Below are 21,010 nucleotides of genomic sequence, written 5' to 3' on the forward strand. Positions count from 1 at the left end.
GGGAGGGGCTGGGGAGCTGAGCTTTTTCACTCTGCCCACCCCAAGCAAAGCATGCCCTTTCTTGCAGGATCAGATTTACACCTCGTGTTATTTTTAGCTGTCTCTGCAGCTCAGTGAATGCACCCCGCATGAAAGAGGAGACGCCTTTATCTTTGTGGTGGAGAAATGCTTGTGGTAAGAGGCAGTGTGACAGTGAGGAAGAGCACGGGCTTTGGAATGAAGGAGAATTGAGCTCCAATCTCAGCATGGTCCTGAAACTAGATGCAGACTTTCAGCAAGATGACCTCACCTCTCCTTAGTGACCATCTGTAAATTAAGCAAGTGAGCACCGTTGTGTCAGTCCTTTCTAAAGAGCCTCTGGGCTCATCTTCCTAAGAACTTGTTTTACAGATGGGGAAACAGACCCAGAGAGGGAGACCTGGAATTCAAAGTCCAGTCTGGGCCAGAGTCTATCCAGTCTATACTGTCAGGGGTGTGCAAAGAACTAGGGTTGGTGAAAGGCTCACATGCAAGCTCAGGCCCTGGCAGTGTTTGATCCACTTTCTGCTCACTCTAGGGAAGTGGATGGGTGCTTTACAGGTGCAGATGTGGGGAGTGGAGGGAGGTGAGGCTGCTTGGTTGTGCTGATCTCCAGGGTCCCCAACCCAGCAGCCACATGCTCAGATACTCTCCTGCCTTTCTACCATGGGGGGAAATAGGTTTAACTTCTTCCCACTGTAAGAGTAGTCCCTTAGCCTTGACCCTTCCCTGTAGGTTCATTGCCATTCAAAGACTGCACTGAACCAGGTGGAGCAGGTCCCTCCCTCTGGACTCTGACTGCATACCATACACGTTCTGCCTCCCAGTCTATATCAACCTGAATGTCTACCTTATTTGCCCAGGGCAAGAGCACAAATAGAGACTTACATATCACCTATCTAAAATTAAAAGTTATAAACCAAGCTAACAAACTGTTAAATAAAATATGCTGTATCTACCTATCTTGACAAATATATCCACCTAACAATCCTGGCCAAGATCAGATCTAGAAATTTCACATACGTAGGAATTCTGGACCTCAGGGTGGTGACAAAGGAGAACTGGTCCCCAGCCCCCAGCCTGGTCCCTGCCCCCACTCCTCTTCCTATCTTGGTCTGTATGCAGGCAAGAATACCTGAGGGCACCCCAGCTTCATGCCCAAGCCCCATGGCCCACACCTCTCTCATCAACAGCCACCCTTGGCCACCAATGGTCTTCAAGGTTTGCATGTGGGCAGCTTGCTCCCTCTTGGGAAGACAGATCTGAGGAAAGGAGTGCTTGCACTGCCCATATATCAGCTCATGGCTATTCAGGCAAGGCATCCAAGGTCCCTCTTAGGTGTTCAAAGAGTGTGATCTGTAATGATACTAATAGAAATATCATGTGAGCCATGCAAACCACGCATGGAATTTAAAGACACTTGTAGCCCATGTTATTCTTCTTAAAAAGGGAGGGGGAGTAAAAAGAAACAGAGGAAATTATTTTGTATATGCAAAATATATTCCAGCACGTATTCAGTGATGGAAAATATTCATGAGCAATTTTAGTTTTGGGGGGGCTGTCCAGTATACGAATTCTGCATTGACAGCCCTTCCCAAATTAGAAGTGGCATCAACAACCACTGGCAGCTAGCAGGCATCTTATTTGGCAGGGCAAGGCTGCAACTTTGCGACTCATAGTGTGTCTGTAGAGTAGTTCCAGCAGTGGCACCTGTAGTGTCACAGGCCACACCCGACAGAACTGGCATTTTCACAGAGTTGCTCAGGAGTAGACAACACACACTAGGCTGAAGAGACTGGTGGATCCTAGAAGGCTCCTGGGCACATCCGCATGACCTACTGACTCTGCCCAGAAAGTAGATCAGGGGGCCCTCAAAAGGGTGGCTGCACCAGGCTCTTCCTACTGATTCACACTCCCTCCCCTTGAAGTCTTTCCAATGGAGCAAAAAGTGGCCAGCCCTGCATACTAAAAGAAAATGCCAAGGTCTTGCGGGGTAGGGAAAGGCTTCATAGAAGTAGAAGACATCCATGAAATGGGAAAAAAAGATGAGACAGAACATGGTCACAGGGGGACAGAAGGCCAGGAGTCCAGGGGCAGGTCTGGGGCAGGAAGTTTTAAGGAAACTCCAACTCTGATAAAGGAACAGTTTGTACTGGTTTCTGGACATGACCAGGTAAGTATCTTGGTCTATAAGACAAGTCCACGGTCACTACTTGGGAGGTTTCTGAAAAATAGCTAGTCAGATGCTTCATAAAATCAGGGCTGGATTAAATTTCCCAGTGTTTTGATTTGACCTTTGCACTGAAGGAAGAGGCCAGTTCTGTCTGCCTTTTCCATTTCTCAAACATGTGAGGTAAGAGGGTCTGTTGAAGTTACACCATGGAAATGTCATCGTCTTTATCAGCAGCATATCATTATGTGGTTTGGGGAGACCCTTGGTTCAAGCTGGGCCTGTGTGAGGATGGGCTGTGTGGATGATAGCATCTCTAAACGAAAGGAAAAGGCACAAGGAAACTGAAGTCCACCCAAATAAACAGTGTGCCTTCGCTTGAACTGTGTGACCTCGCCATTTGTGTCTGTGATGCCTCGGGTAAGTGGCATGGCATCAGCAGCAAGTGGTAGCTCTCCAGTTGACAGTGACTCTGAGCGTGGTTCACCTGCATCTCAGCATCACCCAGGAACTTGGGCCCCATCTCAGACCCACTGAATAAGAGACTCAGGGAGTGAGACCAGCAATTTGGTTTTACCAAGCCTTCCAGTGATTCTTATACATGTTCACACTTGAGAAAGAATGGTTTAAATGTCCATAAGGACATTTACTATTTCTGAACAAAATGTCTGCAAGCAGGCTCCACACAGCCAGGTCAATAATACTCTACACTGTGACTCTGCACTTTTCCCTCTTGATCACAAAATGGCTGCCACAGCTTTAAGCCTCACATAATCACATTGCAGTGACCCAAACAGGAAGGACAGCTTGGCTCTTCTTCCTCGACACTTTCTCTTTTTTGTCAGGGAGGAAAGTATATGTCAGACACTGCTCAGCAGACTTTCCTTTCCAACCTATTGCCCAAACCTGTATTCCATGTTTATCCCTAGAAAAATCATTGGCAAAGTTGAACAGGGTTCTCCACTCCCTGCAGTAACTTAGACATAAACTGAGCACAGTTCATCCTCTTGAGCTCACTGCTGCTCCTCCAATGCCTGAACAAAGTCATTTTCTATTAGCAAGAAAGGGTGAGAGATGAGGGAAGGGGGTGACTTTTGGCAGCTGCTAATATTGTCAGTCACCATTGCTGTTCCCATTTTACAGATGTGAAAAGTAAAGTCCATGAACACCAGGAAATGTGGAGCTGGGGTTCAAACTCATATCTTTCTGCTGCCTCGGACACCTGCAGAGTTCTCAGTTATCAGATCCAGCAAGGTGCGAGCAGCTGATTCTGTGACTATGCCTAGCCAACATTCAGATATAGATTTTAATGTCACTAGAAGATGGGTCACCAGCTGGACCCCTAATTTGAAGAAAAATGAGAATGTCTGGCCACCCTGGACTGACATTGTCTACTGGCAAGATTGTCAGAGCTGAGTGATGACTGTTCTTTTTAGAATAGGTCCTCTAGGTATTTCTCAATGCCCACCATTCTCCACAACCTGACACCTGGCCCAGTTCACCTATTTGTACCACCTATTTTCCTAGCCAGCATTTTGTCCCCATACTCTCTGATCTCACCCCATGCTGATGGTGGGACCCAATAGCATCTATTCCCTCATGTAGTCCCCCAAACCTTCAGCCAAGAGTCCTTGAGGAAGGGCTAGTGGTGGGAGCTTTTGGAAGGTGTATTAATCCATTTTCCATCACTATAATGAAACACCTGAGGTAATTAACTTATAAAGAGGAAAGGTTTATTTTGGCTTACAATTTTGGAGGTTTTGAGCCCAGATCAGGCAGAACCATTGCTTTGAGTTTCTGGAGGTCATGCCAATAGCAATGGTAGGGAGCAGAGCGAACTGTTCATCTCAGGGTAGGAAGTAAAAGAAGAAAGCTGGGTGCTGGCAGCTGATACCTGTAATCCTAGCTACTCAGGAGGCAGAGATCAATGGGATCACAGTTCAAGGCCAGTGTGGACAAATAGTTTTCAAGACCCTATCTTGAAAATACTCAACACAAAAAAGGGCTGGTAGGATGGCTTACAGGGTAAAATGCCTGCCTAGCAAGTATGAGAACTTGAGTTCAAACCCCAGTACTGGAAAAAAAAAACAAGAAAAAGAGAGAGGCCAGTGTCCACAATCCTGTTCAGGGGTACACCCTGAAGTGATTAAGGACCTCCCACTAGTCCCACCTCTTACAGGTTCTACCCCCACTCAATAGGACTACCCTGGGGAACCAAGACTTTACATGTAGACCTTTTGGGGGGACACTTACCAGACCATAGCAGAGAGAATCTGAGTTTTCCCATAGGGTCCACAGCACTGACTCCATTCTGCAATCACTTCTCTGCAGTATGGGACATGGCCCAAGACAAGAGGTATAATTCAGAAGCAGCTTGGGCTAGGGGTCTGGATTGGATAGGGGAGGGACAGACTGGGCTGCTTCACTGCCCAGAAGCTTCCCAACTTCCCCCCAGCAATTTCACACTCTTCTGCATCCTCATGTGCCCCCTGAGACTTGTTTGAGTTGTAAAATGTTACCTGGGGACCAATTGTCTGCTCGTGTAAGCCACTAGCAGAAGAAATTTTGTATGAACTTGAGGCTTCTTTCTTTACCTTGGTTTTCAGTTCTGAAACCCTCACCCTCCCCAACCCCCATGCACGTGGAAACCCTGCCTGGAGTCCTCTGGATGGTGTAGCTCAGGATTACTCCCTTGATAAGGAGAAGCATCGTAATGACAATAATGGAGCTGATGATCCTACACTAAGAAATGAGGTAATGCCTGGGAAAGCCCTTGCCTGCTCTGCGACACTCTGAAGACACAGACACTCAGGGAATTCTCAGTCTGGTGGGAGAGCCAGACATAGAAGTAGCCATGACAGTGGCTCTAGAGATAAACAGGGTGATCTGGGATAGATCTTGGAGAACTGGCTCCTTCCCTGAGGTGGAAAGTCTCTGGGTGAGGTGATGACCGGATCTTGAAATTCTCCGGTCAAACAAAGAGTAGAAGGGAAGTACAGGCCAAAGGAACAGCGGGAGAAAAGCGCCAGGCATAGGCACCAGTCTGGTGCATGCTGGGACTGACATGTTCCCTGGATTCCAAGGCAAAGGCTGTGGGTGAGACTGGAAGAGTAGGAAGCCAGTCACTAAGAACTGCGACTGGATCCCAGAGAAATGGGGACGTCACACAAGGTCTTAGCGATGTGCCACAATTAGATTGTTGGAGAGCTGAGTTGAAACCAGCGACTGCTAAGGAAAGGAGGAGGTGGATATTTTCCCTTCTCTTCTAGGGTTCTCCATCTCTGTCAAGGACCCTGCCATCCACCCAGCTGATGGAGTCAGAAAGAACACCTGTTCCTCTTACCTTCAGATCATCAAGACTTGTGGAGTCTGTATTCTCAATATTCCTTCAACATACTTACTGGCAACTCCCCCGCCAGTGCCACCACCATCATTTAGTCACCTCCTGAGGGTCCCCTGCATCTAGTTTCTTCTTCTTGTAACTATCCTCTATTATGGCCAAGGCAGACTTAATCTTACATCCCTTGGCATAAAAGCCCTCAAATGACTCTTCTGGCAGCCAAAGAGTTCCTACTGCAATCAGAACTCTAGTTGTAAACAGAAAATATATGTATCCAACAGATATGGAGCCACACACAAAACCAACCAGTTTTGTTTGTAGGCAATTGCAAGGAAGGACATACCTCATGTTTCCGTCTTCTATTACTACGTAATAAGCCATCCCTCTTAACAGTTTAAACATAGACACCATGTGTTATCCACTCTTACTGTGTGGCTTGAGTGAGCTCTGCTGGGCAGTTCTGATCCTCATGGTGGACTCCGACTGTGGACACCTGGAGGCTCAACACACTGAAATGACTCATTCTTATGGCTGTGGTTGGTCCTGGATGACTCAGTTCTCCAGGGGATCTCTTCATGAGGTGTGGGCAGCTGGGTTCCAAAAGGGAGTGATCCAGTGTGTGAGAGGGGAAGTCTCAGATCTCCCAAGGCCCAGCCTCCTGAGTTACACAGCATTGCTTAGGCTGAATTCTATTGGCCAAAGGGAATCTGAGCCAGTCTGGATTCAAAATAGAACTCAGGGAGGCAAAGACTTGGCTGCCATCTTTGTATGTACCATCCCTTACTTGCACATCCTCCTGAGTCATCTATTACAAAAAATAGGTACTTGATGAATATTTGTTGATCAATTAATTGACTTGGTCATATACTTATTCATCGACTTGGAAATTGTTAGCCATGCTATAGAGAAATAATCTTGGAATCAGAGCCAGGCAGACTTGTAGTCAGGTATTGTCTGTCTTAGGGCCTCAGGTAAGTCACTTGACCTTTGGGAATGCAGTTTCCTCATCAGTAAAATGGGACTGCTGCAACTGCAAATGAGACTAACATCATATACCCCACAAAGTATTTCTAGGCTTATTTGGTCATGCATCCTAGCCTTGTTGGTTAACCTTAAGGTGCTATAACCTAGTAGAAGAAAACCTTATTCAGTCCCTAGAGAAGGGAGTTTTATTTTTGATGAAAAAAACAAAACAAAAAAACCCTCTCTTGTGTTGCTTTAGAGCACTTTCTGTTGGAACAGTTACTACACTACCAACAAAGAAGATCTTGACTTTGTTTTTTTAAGATAGTTAATTAAAGAAAATCTCTTAATAGAGGCTGTCTCTGGGGATGAGGAATCTGGAAAGGAAATGTGTGCTTCACTATTTGCTTTTTGGTACTGTCTAGCTATTTTTCTCTCTAAAAAGAGAAAGAAAAGAGAAAGAAAGAAAAGAAAAATAGTGGAATTCAAATGTTGAGGCTATTCTTGGTAATATAGTTGGTCGTTAATATAATTCACAGCTACAAAAAATGTAAATCTCATTTTTTCCTCCAACAAGAAGCTCATTTATTAATTAATTATTTTTGAGACAGGATCTCACTATGTGGCCCAGGCTGGCTTTGAACTCAGATCCTCTTGCCTCTGCCTCCAGAATGCTGGGATTCACCAAGCAGGGCTCTAAAAAGAAGTTTTGAAAAGAGTACACAGTGGCATGGTAAGGCTCTCACTGTTCCCTCCCAGATGGTAGGATGTCTTGGTATTTGTTCATTAAGTACCTGCTCAGACTGGAGCCAGCTCAGGCAATGTCCCCTGATTGCTGAATAGGACAAGCCCCACACATTTTCACAGCCTCCTTGTTACTCACCTCCCTCCCCAGCTCTGCTTCTGTTTAGCTGAATCATTTAACATGTGATTTCCACAAGTTCTAACTCCTAATCTATCTTTAGTGCATGTTGGGAGCCAGTCAGGAGGGGAGATGGAGCTTGGGAGAGGAGTTGATGGAAGCAAGGGAGAGGGAGGCAGGGGTACTGATTTCCATCTCTCTGTAGAATCCTATCCAAAGCCTCTCTTCCTCTGGCCCCTTCTCCCCTTACCCCCAGGGCCTGTGTCCTCTCCACCCTTGTGGTCTCCCACTCTTGAGGATTGACAGGCTGCTGTGGATCAGAACTGTTGCTCTGAAAGACAAAGAAAGGAATTTTTTTCTTAAAGCTTCCCTTCATCCATTAGTCACCAGCACACATGGTCACACTGACAGGATCCATGGGTCCTGTTAGTTTCATGAAAATGATAATCATCTGTCTCCCTGGGCCTCTACCACAACCATCCCTGTCACTCCAGATGGGAACAGTCATCCATGCACACCAGTCTATATAACATTGTTTTGCTCTGAAAACAATGTCATGGGTGGTCATTAAAAAAATAAAGAAAGGAAAGGAAAAAAGAGATGGGTTACCCTTCAATGTTTATTATAACTCATGATCTTTTTGTTTTCTTAAATCGTCTAAAAGGGCAGTCAGACCCCCCACGGAGTGGATTGCCATTCTTCAGTGCTAGCTCTTTCATACATTAAATTGTGTTGCCCAAAATGATTTGTTAAAGTCCTGACCCCCCATGTCTTTGCAGTATGACCTTATTGTTGAAGATGTAATTAGTTAAGATGAGGTCATCCTGGAGTAGGGTGGGCCCTTATTCCAATATGACTGATGTGTTGTAAGAAGATACCCAGATCCACTTGAGGGGAGTTTGCCCTGTGACAGTGGAGGCAGTAGACTGACACAGTTGTAGGCTAAGAAATGTCAAAGACTGACAGCTATCACCAGAAGCCAGAAAGAGGCAAGGAAATATTTTACTTCAAAAGGGGTGTGGCTCTGCTGACACCTTGACTTCAGACATGTGGCCTTCAGGACTGGGAGACACTGCATTTCTGCTGTTTTCAGGCACCCAGTTTGTGATGCTTTGTCAGAGCAGTCAAGCTGGCGATACTGCTTCATGTTTGCATCTACAGCTGGACAGGGGTCTGTCAGAAGGAACCAGGTGACCAGTTTTAATTGGGTGAACCTGAATAGAATTTTGGAAGCAAACACATGCTTTGGATCCTAAAAAGGCATTATTTTTTTTTAAGGACCTATAAAAATATGGAGAAACTTGAAGATAACGCATGCTTCTCTTTACCTCATCCAAAAATAAATCAACAATAATAAGTTCTCAGGGTGACAGGGGTGGGAGGGCAGAATGACACGGCCCCTGGACAGATGGAGCATGCACTGTCCCAGCCTCCATGGTCTTGCATAAGCAAGTGTGTTAGTCAGCTTGTCACTCCTGGAGGAAAAGGTCCTGCTGCAGATGTCTGGAGGAGGACCACAAATGGGCGGTGAGGGAGAGTTGGGGAACACCAAGGATCGTGAAGCTTGCAGAAGCAACAGCAGGAAGGTGGTACTAACAGGGTTAAGAGAACAAAGACAGAAGTGTTGTTATTGAAGTCTATCAGGAATGGTGGTCACCGAGGGACACAGGCTGGTAGACCTGTGGTACCAACCAGGCAGGGGTAAGGAAAAATTCAACTTCTGCCTTCTCCTGCTGATGCCTCCCATGAACTAAACCCAGCAGAAAGCCAAAGGGCAAGAGAGCTAGGAACAAAGAGAGGGCAAAGAGGGCAGAGGGAGAAATCAAATAAAGAGTAACCAGTACAACAAGTTATTCTCCATTCTGAATTTAGCATTTCCACCACTGCCTGGGAATGAAGATGACACTGACCTGAGAGGCTGGTAAGACATGAACTTGATGATGAGTTATAAAGGACTTAGTGCAATGCTTGGCCCAGAGGTATGTCCTTGGTAACACTAGTGAACAAGCAACTGACTGACTGAATGGATTCTTTCGAAGGCACACACATTATTTTTATTTTTCTATAAAAAAAATTCTCCAGTGATAGACTTGGGTAAATTATGCCTCAACTCCATGTCATAAAAGGTACAAAGGGAATTGTACAGCATATTAGAGATAATTAACTCCAAGTTGAATCAGCCCTGCCAGAATTCAGGAAGGACTTCTCCAGTCAATCTTATTCTAAAAAGGCACCAAGGCACACGTGCAGGAAGAAAAATAGAAGCCAATTAATTCAAAACATTCCGTACCTTGTAGCCTCGGGAGGTTTAGATGGAGGCACTTAGTGACTGTGACTGAATTAACAAGTGCATCCGGCTGCACGTGACAGATTGGAGTGAGATGATTAGTCACGGTGGAGAGTGGTCCAAAGTGGTGCCCTTTTCTGAGGACTGTTGACACAAAGGCAGTAGGCAGGAGGGGGCTTCATTGGGGCATCTGGGGTTGGGGGGGACAAAGGTGATTTTTCCCTCTGGGGAGCCATGTTGGAATCTTTCCCCAGTGGCAAGAGGGAAAGGAAGGGAGGTGGTGGAGTTGCCTGTGTGTGGCGTGATGTGCCACTGTGCTTCTGCACATCCTCGGCACACACATCTTCACAGAAACCACAGGAGACAGAGAGGACACATCTTTGGTGGGGAAGAGACTTGCCCAACATCCTCTCCTAACTGGGGGGACCTGAGAGGAAGTCAAACTTAGGTTGATTTCATTCTAAGACAGAGCATTTTTTTTCCCCATTCCACTGTTTGAGATGAACACAGCACCACACTCTAGGTATGGTCTCAACAAACCCTACAGAAACTTTGCCATCATACTGGAAGAAGGAACAAAGGAACAGAAAAAAAGGGGCCAGGATTTAATTCCAGTTCTTCCTCTGCTCTGGAAACTGGCACTGCCATATTTCAGCAGTCCCCACATACTCTTTTATCACATTTTAATATCTCAGAAATCAGAGCATGTTTGACAGTTAGTCACATGTCAGAGTTTAATTGAACTTGGCTGTTCTTTCTGAACGATACACAAAATGATCGGTGAGGCCTATCATTGTTACTGCCTTATATTTAGAGAATATAATGACTCTTCATGTCCAGATGGAAAATGTTTGGGGAAAAAATTGTGTCTGTACCAAACATGTGCGGACTTTTTTTTCTTTTTGTGATTTTTTTTCCTTAAACAATAGTGTAGCAACTGTTTGCAGAGTATTTCTTAGGTATTATAAGTCATTGAGAGATGATTTTAAGTATATGGGAGGATGTGTGGGTTATATGCAGATGCTATGCCATTTTATATAAGATACTCGAGCATCTGTTAATTTTGGTACCCATGGGTAGTCTTAGAACTAAACCCCTACAGATACCAAGCGATGATGGTATGTTCTTATCTTCATGTCTCACAGCTGAGCAATTTTGCCTGTTCACAAGCAAATTAAGGGTTCACTGCCTGCCTTCATGACCTCATTCCTCCTAGGACATTTTATTCTATATTTGCCATCTCACCTCACCTCCACCCACCAGCCTGTTCCTGCTTGCACTGGATACTGTTGCCTGCCTTGTTAGTACTCTCTTCCTCTCCCTTCTGATTAATAGGACTCTGATTTCATAGAAGCATCCAGGAGAGGTTATATAACCTCTTCCCAATTAGATTTCCAGTATAGGAACAGACCATGGCATTCCCATCAGTTCTAGATGGCTGGGGGTTGGGCTTGTGAGCCACTTCCGGTCTGAAGGATTTGGGGCTGGAGAACACCTGGAGAAAGTGGCTGCAAAAGTTTTCTTCTTTTTCCTAGGTCCCATGAGGGGATCCAATCTTGGGATGCTACTGGGGTCAGCAGACCAGTGACACGGAAGGAGCCCTTGGACTTTATGATACCGGAGCAGAGCTGTGTCCTCCCACTTCTCACCCTTCTACTGGAACACTCCCAGCTTGGTGGGGTGAAAACTGACCTTATCATAGAAGCTACCTTCCTGCTACTTCCAGCTAAAGGTCCCCTAGTTCACACTCAGCTTCAGAATTTGCCTCTTGCTATTTTTCTATGTGACCCTCTATTGAAGCTGGTTCTACCTCATCCTTCAGATCTAGCTAAAAGTGACTCCCTGTCATTTCCTTGTTATCTGTGGCTTTTCTCTGGTCCTTCACTCCATCCCACCCTGTTCTGTTTCCTGCGGAGGCCTTGGGACTCATTAGCTGTCTCTTATTTAGAGACATTAGACCCTGACAGAGCAGGGACGTGTGTGTCTTCACTCCGTGTCTCCAGGACTTTGCTCAGTGCCTGGCATAGAGTAGGCACTCAGTAAATCATTTCTGAATGATGAGAAATGGACAGCTGGCATTCTAAATCCAAGCCCTGTCCAGTTTGCTAGACACCACTTGTCAGAAATCTTCATTAGCCTCTTTTGGATTCAGGCTCCTTATTTCCCTAGAAGCAACTGGCTTCACAGTGAATAGACAAAACTTCTTGTAGGTCAACCTCCCTGCTATTCTCCCAACCACCATTATTCTCTCTCTGCAGATGAACTCTTAAAAACAGATAACCAACACACAAACAGACCGATGACTGTGGCCTCCAGGTCAAGATCCTGGACGTCAATTGGAATGGCCTTGTTATCCCTCTGGTCACCTCTCTGCTTTCTCTGTCACCAGTCCCTGCTTAACCTGCTGCTGGAGGGAAGAAGCCATGGTGATGTCATCATCATGAACTCAATAAATCCCCCAGAAGATGGAAACTGAGGCTCAGACAGGGAAGTGACCTGGTGATAGAAGACATGAGAACCAGGTTCCCCCATCTCTGTATTCCAATATCTTCATGATAAGATTACTTCCCTTTGATCAGGACAGAGATGACTAGGATCTAAAATTTTCATCAGCTCCAGGGTCATTTAGAGCCCATGATTTCCATTCTGTGAGACTCAACTTATGCATCTGCAGATAAGAGTGCTCCTTATGGTGTGTGTGTATGTGTGTGTGGTGTTCCTTTAAAAAAATCACATGAGGATGTGAGGGTACAGCTGGGCATGCTGGAACATGTCTGTAATGGCAGCTATACAAGAGGCAGAGATAGGAGAATTGCAAGTTTGAGGCCAGACTGGGCAAAGTTAGTGAGATCCTATCTCAAAAACAAAATATAAAATAAAAGATCTGGGAGTGTGACTCAAGAGGTAGAGAGCTTATAATACACAAGACCCTAGGTTCAATCCCCACTACCACAAAATAAACAAAAATAAATAAATGAAGGATCACGTGACAGGGGTTGATAGAAGGGTAATAAAAACAGCTTTCCCTCCAAGTCCAGGTTCTAAGACCCTCCTAAACTGGGAATTTTCAAATTTGATCCTTTGTAGCTACCCTGCCTGTCCTTAGCAAGATGCTGCGTGTGAAGCATCCATGGTCTGCTTGCCTCATCCCCTGGGCCATCTACCAATCCCTGACCTCTGGACATCTGGTGCCTATGACTGCTCCATTAGCTGCCTTGTGTGTCCCCAACACAGAGTGATCTAGGCCACCATGAAATATTTAAGCAGTTCTGACAGCAGATAACTTACTTGGACTGGATTCTGTTAGGATTGTGGGTTGGGTTACAGATGAGAGGCCTGACCAGCTAAGGCAGTTAAGTCAAAGGCCTGGGGCAGGGCTGCTCACAAAACAGGGAACCGGCACTAGAAAATAAGTCACAGTTTAGGATGTCCTTTTGAAAAAAATGCAAACTTGGCAAGCTCAAACTTCCTGTAGGCTTCTAAAGAAAGAGCCGCAGCCTGAGCTTCATTCCAGACGGCAGAGACTTGCAGCCTTCAGAGTCAAGAAAGATCTAGGCTCAAATCCAGCCTGTCCACATTCTAGCTCCTCTGGTGAGCTGCTAAATTGTGCTGAGACTCAGTTTCTTTATACACAAATTGGAGAGAACCTTCCCTGTTCTTCCCCCCAAGACTTCCATGAATCTTAAATGTGATAAGGTGTGTGGAGGAGCTTGGTACATGCTTAAGGTGTATGTGTTTCCTCCTTCCATCCAATTGGGCACTTCTTATCACTCAGTACTAGGAGAGAGAGACAGCCAGGTGTCACCTGGTAGATAGATGTAGGATAACTGTGTTCAGGGTCACCTGCATTGGAGCCAAATTCACTCCATCCAGGCAATATATAAGACATACACCAGACTCCTAGAATTTCTGTACTAATCTCATTCAAAAAAAAAAAAAAAAAGGAATGGAGGCTATAAAGTGCATTTGTATAAAAAAAAGAGAGAAACCTAACAGATAATGGTTATACATAGTAAGCACTACGTATCAGGCTCTGTGTTAAGTTCTTTTCCCACATTATTTTTTTTCTCTAGAAAAAACAATGATGCAGCATTCTAGCCAGCAGGCAGAAGCATATCTGCAAGCATCGATGACCCTTTCTGGCTTTCCAGCCTGAGAAACCATGACTTCCAGGTCATGGTTATAAAATAAATGGTTTCAATGAGATTGAAAGGGGGGAGGGGCCTGTACTAGAAAGATTTAGAGTCACAATAACAAAAATAATTTTTCCTATAAGAATGCCAACAGTAAAGGTGTTTTTATAGCCGGGAGTTCATGGCCATAAAACCTAAAAGCTATAGGCACTCTTCTTATCGTTACCAGCTCTGACACTGGGACTAAGCATTTTACATATTTTCATATCCTCTTATCATCTTTTCCAATAGGTGACGATAAAGTCTCTCCAACAAAGCAAACATCATGACTTCAAAGAATTTTGACTTATTTTCCTAGGGGTTTGCTGGGCAGGAGGTGAACTCCTTAATGCCAATTTTATACCATAAATTATATCCATTTTGCAAGATGGACACTCAAACTTAAGAAGAAAAGCTTATAGTTGTGTGTTCGAGGTCTCTCTGAGCTTTTTGGCAACCCTGTCCAAAGGGAAACTTGGTAAACTTAGAGCGAGTCCTCCTTTGCTGAAAGGAGGATGTGAACGCTCTGGGTGTTGTTGCTTTGGTTCTTTCAAAGTAGGGAGCCATTTAACCAGATTTTTGGCTGGATGGTTGCCCTTTGCCCCTCTGGTTCTGCCTTCTGTGGAGCAAAAAGGGATCTTTCTGACCCTATTCAGTGCAAAAAAACCTATGGTATTCAGAGGCCCCAGGCTCCACCACCCTGCCCAGATTGTGTCTACCTATGTGTGGATTCCACACACTTTGTCTCCTGGAATGTTGACAACTCTCTGTGAGGCAAGAAGTCCAAGCCCCACTTGACAGATGAGGAAAGGAGGATTTTTGGTGAGCTGTCCAAACTCACACAGCAAGGGAGTGGAAGGGTCTGGGCTAGACTCCAGTTCTTCTTCAGAGAGTTACAACAGTGTGCTCGGTCACAGAGAGCAGTAAACAGCTGGGGGACCAGTCTCCCCCCACTCCACCACACAACCTCTGTCTGTTTAATAAATATCTACTTTGCACCTGCCAGATACCAGGGGCTATTGGAGGTCCCAAGGATCTGGCTGTGAGCTAGTCAACCAGACAGGATCTGTCTCCAAGGGGCTTGCTTCTAGTAGGAGAGACAGATGACAAATAAGAAAACTGGCAGGTTGACAAAATCATTCTTCTTGGGATGGGTCTTATGGTAGAAATACTTAGGGACAATGGCAGGGAAGAAAGGCTGAGAACATGAAATCACTGCTTCGGGTAGGAGACAGGGAAGGTTTCTTGGAGGAGGTGACATTATCTGAGAACTGCCTGATAGATAAGAGCCAGGCATGGTGGAGAACAAAAGAGCAAGGGCACAAAGGGACAGGGATAGGGATAAGGGCATCATGAAGGTCATGGAGGAAGACTAGAGGGCTCAGGATGAAGGGGGACAGAAGTTGGCTACAGGCCTTCAGGAAGGAGTGAAGAGGCTAAGCATTTTCCTAAGAGCAACACAGAGGCAGGGAGGTGACAAGATCAGATTTGCACTTTACAAAGATTAGTCTTAGCTGCCATGTGCAGGTGCCTACGTGTGTGCATGCATGTGTGTGTGGAGGGAGGGGAGGGGTTCAGGGAGGATCAGAAAAGCCAAGGAGATGCTTCTACAGGTGTCAGTTTGGACAAGGTTGGTGGCAGTGAGGATGGGGGGATTTGCTGATGGCTTGGGAGTAAGTGGTGAGTGAGGGCAGTTGTTCTGAGTGACTTCCAGGCTCCTGACCGGAGCTTAGCAGGTGAGGAAGAGGGATGGTCATTTGGGTTATGACAGCAGGACCTGGGGCAGAGCTTAAGAGCTGATGGGAGGCAACCAGACTCCTACACCCACAGAGCAGGCAAGACCAGCACCCAGATAACGATCCCCCTCTGCCCGGAACCTTCCGGGAACACCAGCCAGCCAAGTCCTGCTGTAGCCAGGGTGCTGTGCGCTCTAGATTGGGTTCCTGGAAACACTGCCCCATTATTGATAAGGAGCCTTCCTGACATCATTGCAAGCTGCTGAGGCACTCCCCTCACTGCCCTGGGGATCTGGGTCCTCAGGCTGTGCAGCTGGAGTTTGGGGGAGGGGATTGTGCAACAGTTGATATGCAGCAATAAGAAAACACCCCGCACAAAAAGATAACAGTATTGGAATAACTGAGTTTTTCTGAGCAGTTGCTATGCGACAGGCACATTTTTTTCCAAGGAACTATACTGTTCTTAAGAAATCTTAAAATGGAGGTGCTACAATGATTCCACTCTACAGATGAGAAAACCAAGGGAAAGGGAGGTTAAACAAGTTGCCCCAAGTCAGTCAGTTTAGGAAAGGCAAAGCTAGGTTTAAACCCCAACATCCTGGCTCCAGTCTGTGGATTCCCCACTATCTGAATGGCTCCAGGTGCTAACCCAGGTGGGGACATGAAGCTGGTAGCAGAGGGAACTACCTTGCTTTTCCTGGTTTGACACCAGTTTGGTTAGGACTGGGGATGTAATTTGTGGTGGAGTGCTTTGATGCACACGGCCCTTAGTTCCAACCCCAGCACCACAAAAAATGAGCTAGATAGAATGACATAGGAAACATTGGATTAAGCCCTGTTTGGTGTTTCTAGTCACCATTTAACTCGATCTACTAACCTCTCCCCATGAGTAAGGAATTTTGTCATACCTATTTTATGGATGAGAAAACTGAGGTGATGAGTGATGGGAGGTTTCATCTAAGGCTGGGCAGCTAGGAAATGATAGACCTAGAATCTGAACCATGGTCATGTCACTCCAAGGGCAGCAACTTCTCTACTCACACAGGTATAGCATGCGCGTATGTCTTTGGTATATATAAATTACCCAAGTTCATTGCAAAGAACGATACTGTTTCACTATAGAGCACACATGCTACACAGTGTATGCTGGTGTGTGACTACACTCCGACTGTTTCCATTCTCACAGAAAGCCCAGTGGAAAATTCACTCTGCAGCTAAAATAATGACTACTTCTGTGTTTCTTGTTCTCTGCTCTTGGGTGTGGGCCTTTTTTTTTTTTTACCTCTGAAGAGAGGGAGTGAGACCCTAGACCCATTTCTCTAATCTTCCACTAATTTGCTGCTTAGAAATATTTACTTGCTTCTCTTCTTTTGCTATCTTTGACACTTTTTTCAATATCCCTTTCCCCCTTCACCTTCTTCCTTTTTCAGTCATCCTTTTAATGAGCATCAGCTGCTCATTAAGCAACTGTGCTGTTGCAGAAAGATCACTAGAGTGGAGTAAAGCAGGCCCATGCTCAAGTTGCAGCTTTGACCTTTACTGACTCTGTGGCCCTTGGCAAGTTCTTTCACCCCTCCCAGCCTTAAAGTCCTCATCTGTGAAATGGACCACCCCTATAATCAACTCCATGTGAACTGCCCTAAAGAGGAAACAGTCACAGCTGTGAGACTGTCTCATTTGCCACTTCATATCCAATTGGTACTCTGTAAATGTCTGATGGACTTTGAGAATTTGGCCATGCAAATGGCAAGAAGAACCAGATGTGGGCTTGCCCTTGGACAGCTCTGTACACAGAAAGGGAGATAGCGCAGAAAAGAACAAGGCAGCCTGTGACAAGGGTCATCAAAGGAGCAGGTAAAGTGTCCTAAAAGGAAGAAGTAGTTGTCATGAAAGTTGTCTTAGGCTTTACAGAACAGCCTAGAAACACATTCTAGTCTCTGTCTGTCTCTCTGAGGGGTCAGGAAGGTATTTTTCTAGGCCAGATACAAATCTGCCCTGAATCCTTAGTAAAATAGGGCAGAACATGGTGAGGAGTTGAGGTGATGCTACCTGTGATTGAGGCCAATGGCTCAGAACAGTAGAAAGCACCCCAGGGCTGATCTTGTCCATGGACCAGAACCAGACATTCAGGTATGCCATAAGGTCCTGACTCTGCCACTTCCTACCTGTGTGACCTATGGACAAGTGCCTGATCACCCCAAAGCCTCAGGGCTGTGTCTACAAAATACAACTAGTAGTAGTTCCTCTCTTCAGAGCTGTTATGAAGATTAATTGAGAGAACCATAGCAAGTTCAGGGCATCTGGAATACACATAAGGACCAGCTTTTAACTTTTGTTCTCTTGTGAAAAGTTGTTGTGCATTTGGGGATCTTCTAAGACAACTGGATTTTACTGGCCAATTAGAATTTTGCCAGTGCATTGCAGAGCAGTGACACGGTAGGCACTTAACAATTTTATGTTTTCACTGTTCCACAGAGGACACTCAAAGAATATGTGTGTCCCGAATGAATGGGAGCAAGCCGGGTATGACAGAGCTGGGCTCCTTGCGGCTAATTCAGAACCAAGTTCAAGAGCAGCATCCACCTGCCTGGATCTCATGCTGGGTTTTGGGGGAGACTATGAATGCTCTTGTTGCAGCTGCCATCAAAGTGGGATGAGCAGTTTGTCTACCAAAGCACATTTAGATGGATGGAATGAGTTCTAGTGTCCCATACCTCACAATAACCTACTATAGATTTTATGAATAGGTAGAAGAGAGGATCTAGAAGCCTTCAAACATGAAGATAAGGACATGGAAACATTAATTCCCTGACTTGATCAGTACAGATCATATAGAGGTATTGAAATACCATGTACAGTTATATGTGAATTGAAATTTTTAAATGTTTGAAAAGAAAGTGAGACCAGCATTGAAAGCAGGCCAGACCCTGGATGATAGGCTCAGAGCTTCACAAAGCACACATACACAGAGGCTCTACTGGGCTCATTCATGCCGTCAATTCATGCATATGCATGCAGCAACTGTTCAGTGGCCAATCAAGGGACAGTTTCTGAGCAGAAAAGGAAAGAGCATTAGATCAGGGAAGCGGAGCTCTATTCAAATCCACATTCTGCCTCTTTCTTTTCTCTGAGCCTCAGTTTCTTCATTTGGAAAAATGGGGATACTATAGCCAGTTGAGAATATTGCATTAGAAAAATCAGTATGAAAACGACCCGACCCAGGGCTTGGAAAGTAGCTGGGGCTTAATACATGCTGGTTAAATTGGAATGAGGACTACAGAGACATAAAGATTTAACGAATATTTATTGCTAGTCCACAATATGTCAGGGTCTGGGCATACGGAGATGAATAAAACATGTCATGCAGGGCATCTGTAGTTTAAATGCACATGCTTAGCCCCCCTGTATCATTGAGTCCAGTATCCATGAATTCAATCCAATATCAAAATTATTTGAAAAACAATTTTGCCTGTACTGAACATGTATAGACTTTTTCCCTGTCACTATTCCTTAAACATCACAGGGAAACAATTAGTTATGTAGTGTTTGCATTGTATTAGGCACTGCAGTCATCAGAGACGATTAAGGTGTGCAGGAAGGTGTGCTTAGGTTATATGCAAATACAATGCCATTTTGCAAAAGGCATGAACATGAGCAGATCTTGGTATGGGGGGACAGTTGCTTCCTGAACCAATCCTTCCCTGGCAGATATCAAAGGACAAGTTTATTTTATTTTTTGTATGTAAAACAGATACAACCAGGGGAAAAGTGAAATTTAAGACAGGGTTGAAGTAGTTTGCAATCAAAGTCACTCTCTGAGCTCATAAAGTCCTCCTCAGCTATTTCTTGCATTTAAGAGTACGACCGTAGAGAACACTTAGATTCAATACACTGTTCAGTTTGGGTGGGTTGAAAGATCCATCCCAAGTACAGAGGGAAAGAAGACAAGGTCGGCTTCCAGCTTGACTCGCACAAACCTGCTCATGCTTCTATCACCTTGAATCCCAGAAAGAAGCCACAATCACTGGGGTCCCAAATTTGGCTTTCCCTGCAAATGTTCAGTTACCAGGTGACAGTGGCCACTCTGTGGTTCCAGTGTTTCCAAAATCTTCCTTTTGCCTCTGCAGACCTGCATACACTCCACCCTCTGCCAGCCTGTTCTGTGACCCTGGGAGGCTGGACTGGGCATACCGAATCAATGGTGCTTCTTTACCGTGTGACTCCTGGTTGGACTTCAACAATGGTGAGCCCAGACAGGAGACGGGGATCCGAGGTCAGGGTGAAGTTGGTGTATTTGCACCCCTGCCTATGCCTTGCTGGGCCACGATAGGCTGCCTGAATCCCTCCATCAAAGGCCTTGCCAGGTGGTCCCCTGCACATAGTGCTTTCTGTCTCCTGTCCCCTCAGGCTTAGGGGTGGTGACAGCATTGGGCACCAGCCCCAGGGACCAACCACACTATATCTCATGGGTCTCCCTCACCTTTGTAAATAGCTCCTTTATTAAACTCTCCTCAAATCCTGCCTAATTTGAGCGTGCCATCTGTTTCCTCCTAGCTGCTGATTGACACCTCCACTTCCCAGACTGAAGACTGCTTTGCTCAGTGCATGTATTTTTCTGGACTAGTGGAAAATAAAGCTAGAAATTTGGCTGTGACAAGGTCGTCCTTTCAAATCTTTGCATATCCTGTTTGCTATTTGATTGGGGCTGGCCATAGGGGTCAATGTTTTTTTCACGTATAATCTGAGATTGATAGTCTTAGAGATGTGAGTAGACAGAACCAATTCATCTCTCTCACACACACGGTTCTCAGGATTAGAGTGAATTATACATGCTAAGCCTTCAGTACAACACCTGGCACACAGTAGGTAGTCTTAAACTTATTTGGTCATAGCACTGATTTTATTCCCTAATCATTCTGACTTTATTCCCTAATCATTCCCACAGATATTGCCCTAAACCTCCATGCTTCCTTTTAATCTTGTCATGTTTACATCTGCAATATGTAGAAATGTAACTCACATTTTTAAAACTATTAGTGCCAGGCACTTTAGACCATAAAGTAGACAAAAGCAGTCCTCACAGAAAATAGGCTGGTAATTTAACCTACTTCCTGCCTCATCCACTCACTAGTTTGTAGCTTGAGACAGTAACTTAATGCCTCAGTTTCCCCAAGTGTAAAATGCATATAATATTACCTATCTCTTAGAGTTGCTGAGAGGATTACATGAGTAAGATGTGTGTGAAGGGCTATACCAGCCCTGGGGGTTATAGGTGATTGTCACAACTTTGCAAGTCTGTCTACCTGTGAAGTCTTGTTTCTGCACACTGTAACTATAGCCGTGCAGAGTATGTGTGTGACAGAGTTCAAGAGGCAGTGCACCAAATACATTAGCAATAGCTGATGGGTATTGGGCCATTACTACGTGCCAGGAACCCTGATATAAACCCCTCACATACATTA

The 21,010-nt window shown here is 45.2% G+C and overlaps 1 long non-coding RNA gene across 1 annotated transcript; it reads left to right on the forward strand.

Moving 5' to 3' along the window:
* Positions 1-13,092: 13,092 nt before the first annotated feature.
* On the forward strand, positions 13,093-20,205 carry LOC141417834 (uncharacterized). Its single transcript, XR_012442446.1, has 3 exons — positions 13,093-13,231; positions 19,676-19,791; positions 20,103-20,205. It is a non-coding gene; the product is annotated as an uncharacterized lncRNA (long non-coding RNA).
* The last annotated feature ends 805 nt before the right edge of the window (positions 20,206-21,010 follow it).

The sequence above is a fragment of the Castor canadensis genome, chromosome 16 (genome assembly GCF_047511655.1).
Source record: "Castor canadensis chromosome 16, mCasCan1.hap1v2, whole genome shotgun sequence".
NCBI classification, from domain to species: domain Eukaryota; kingdom Metazoa; phylum Chordata; class Mammalia; order Rodentia; family Castoridae; genus Castor; species Castor canadensis.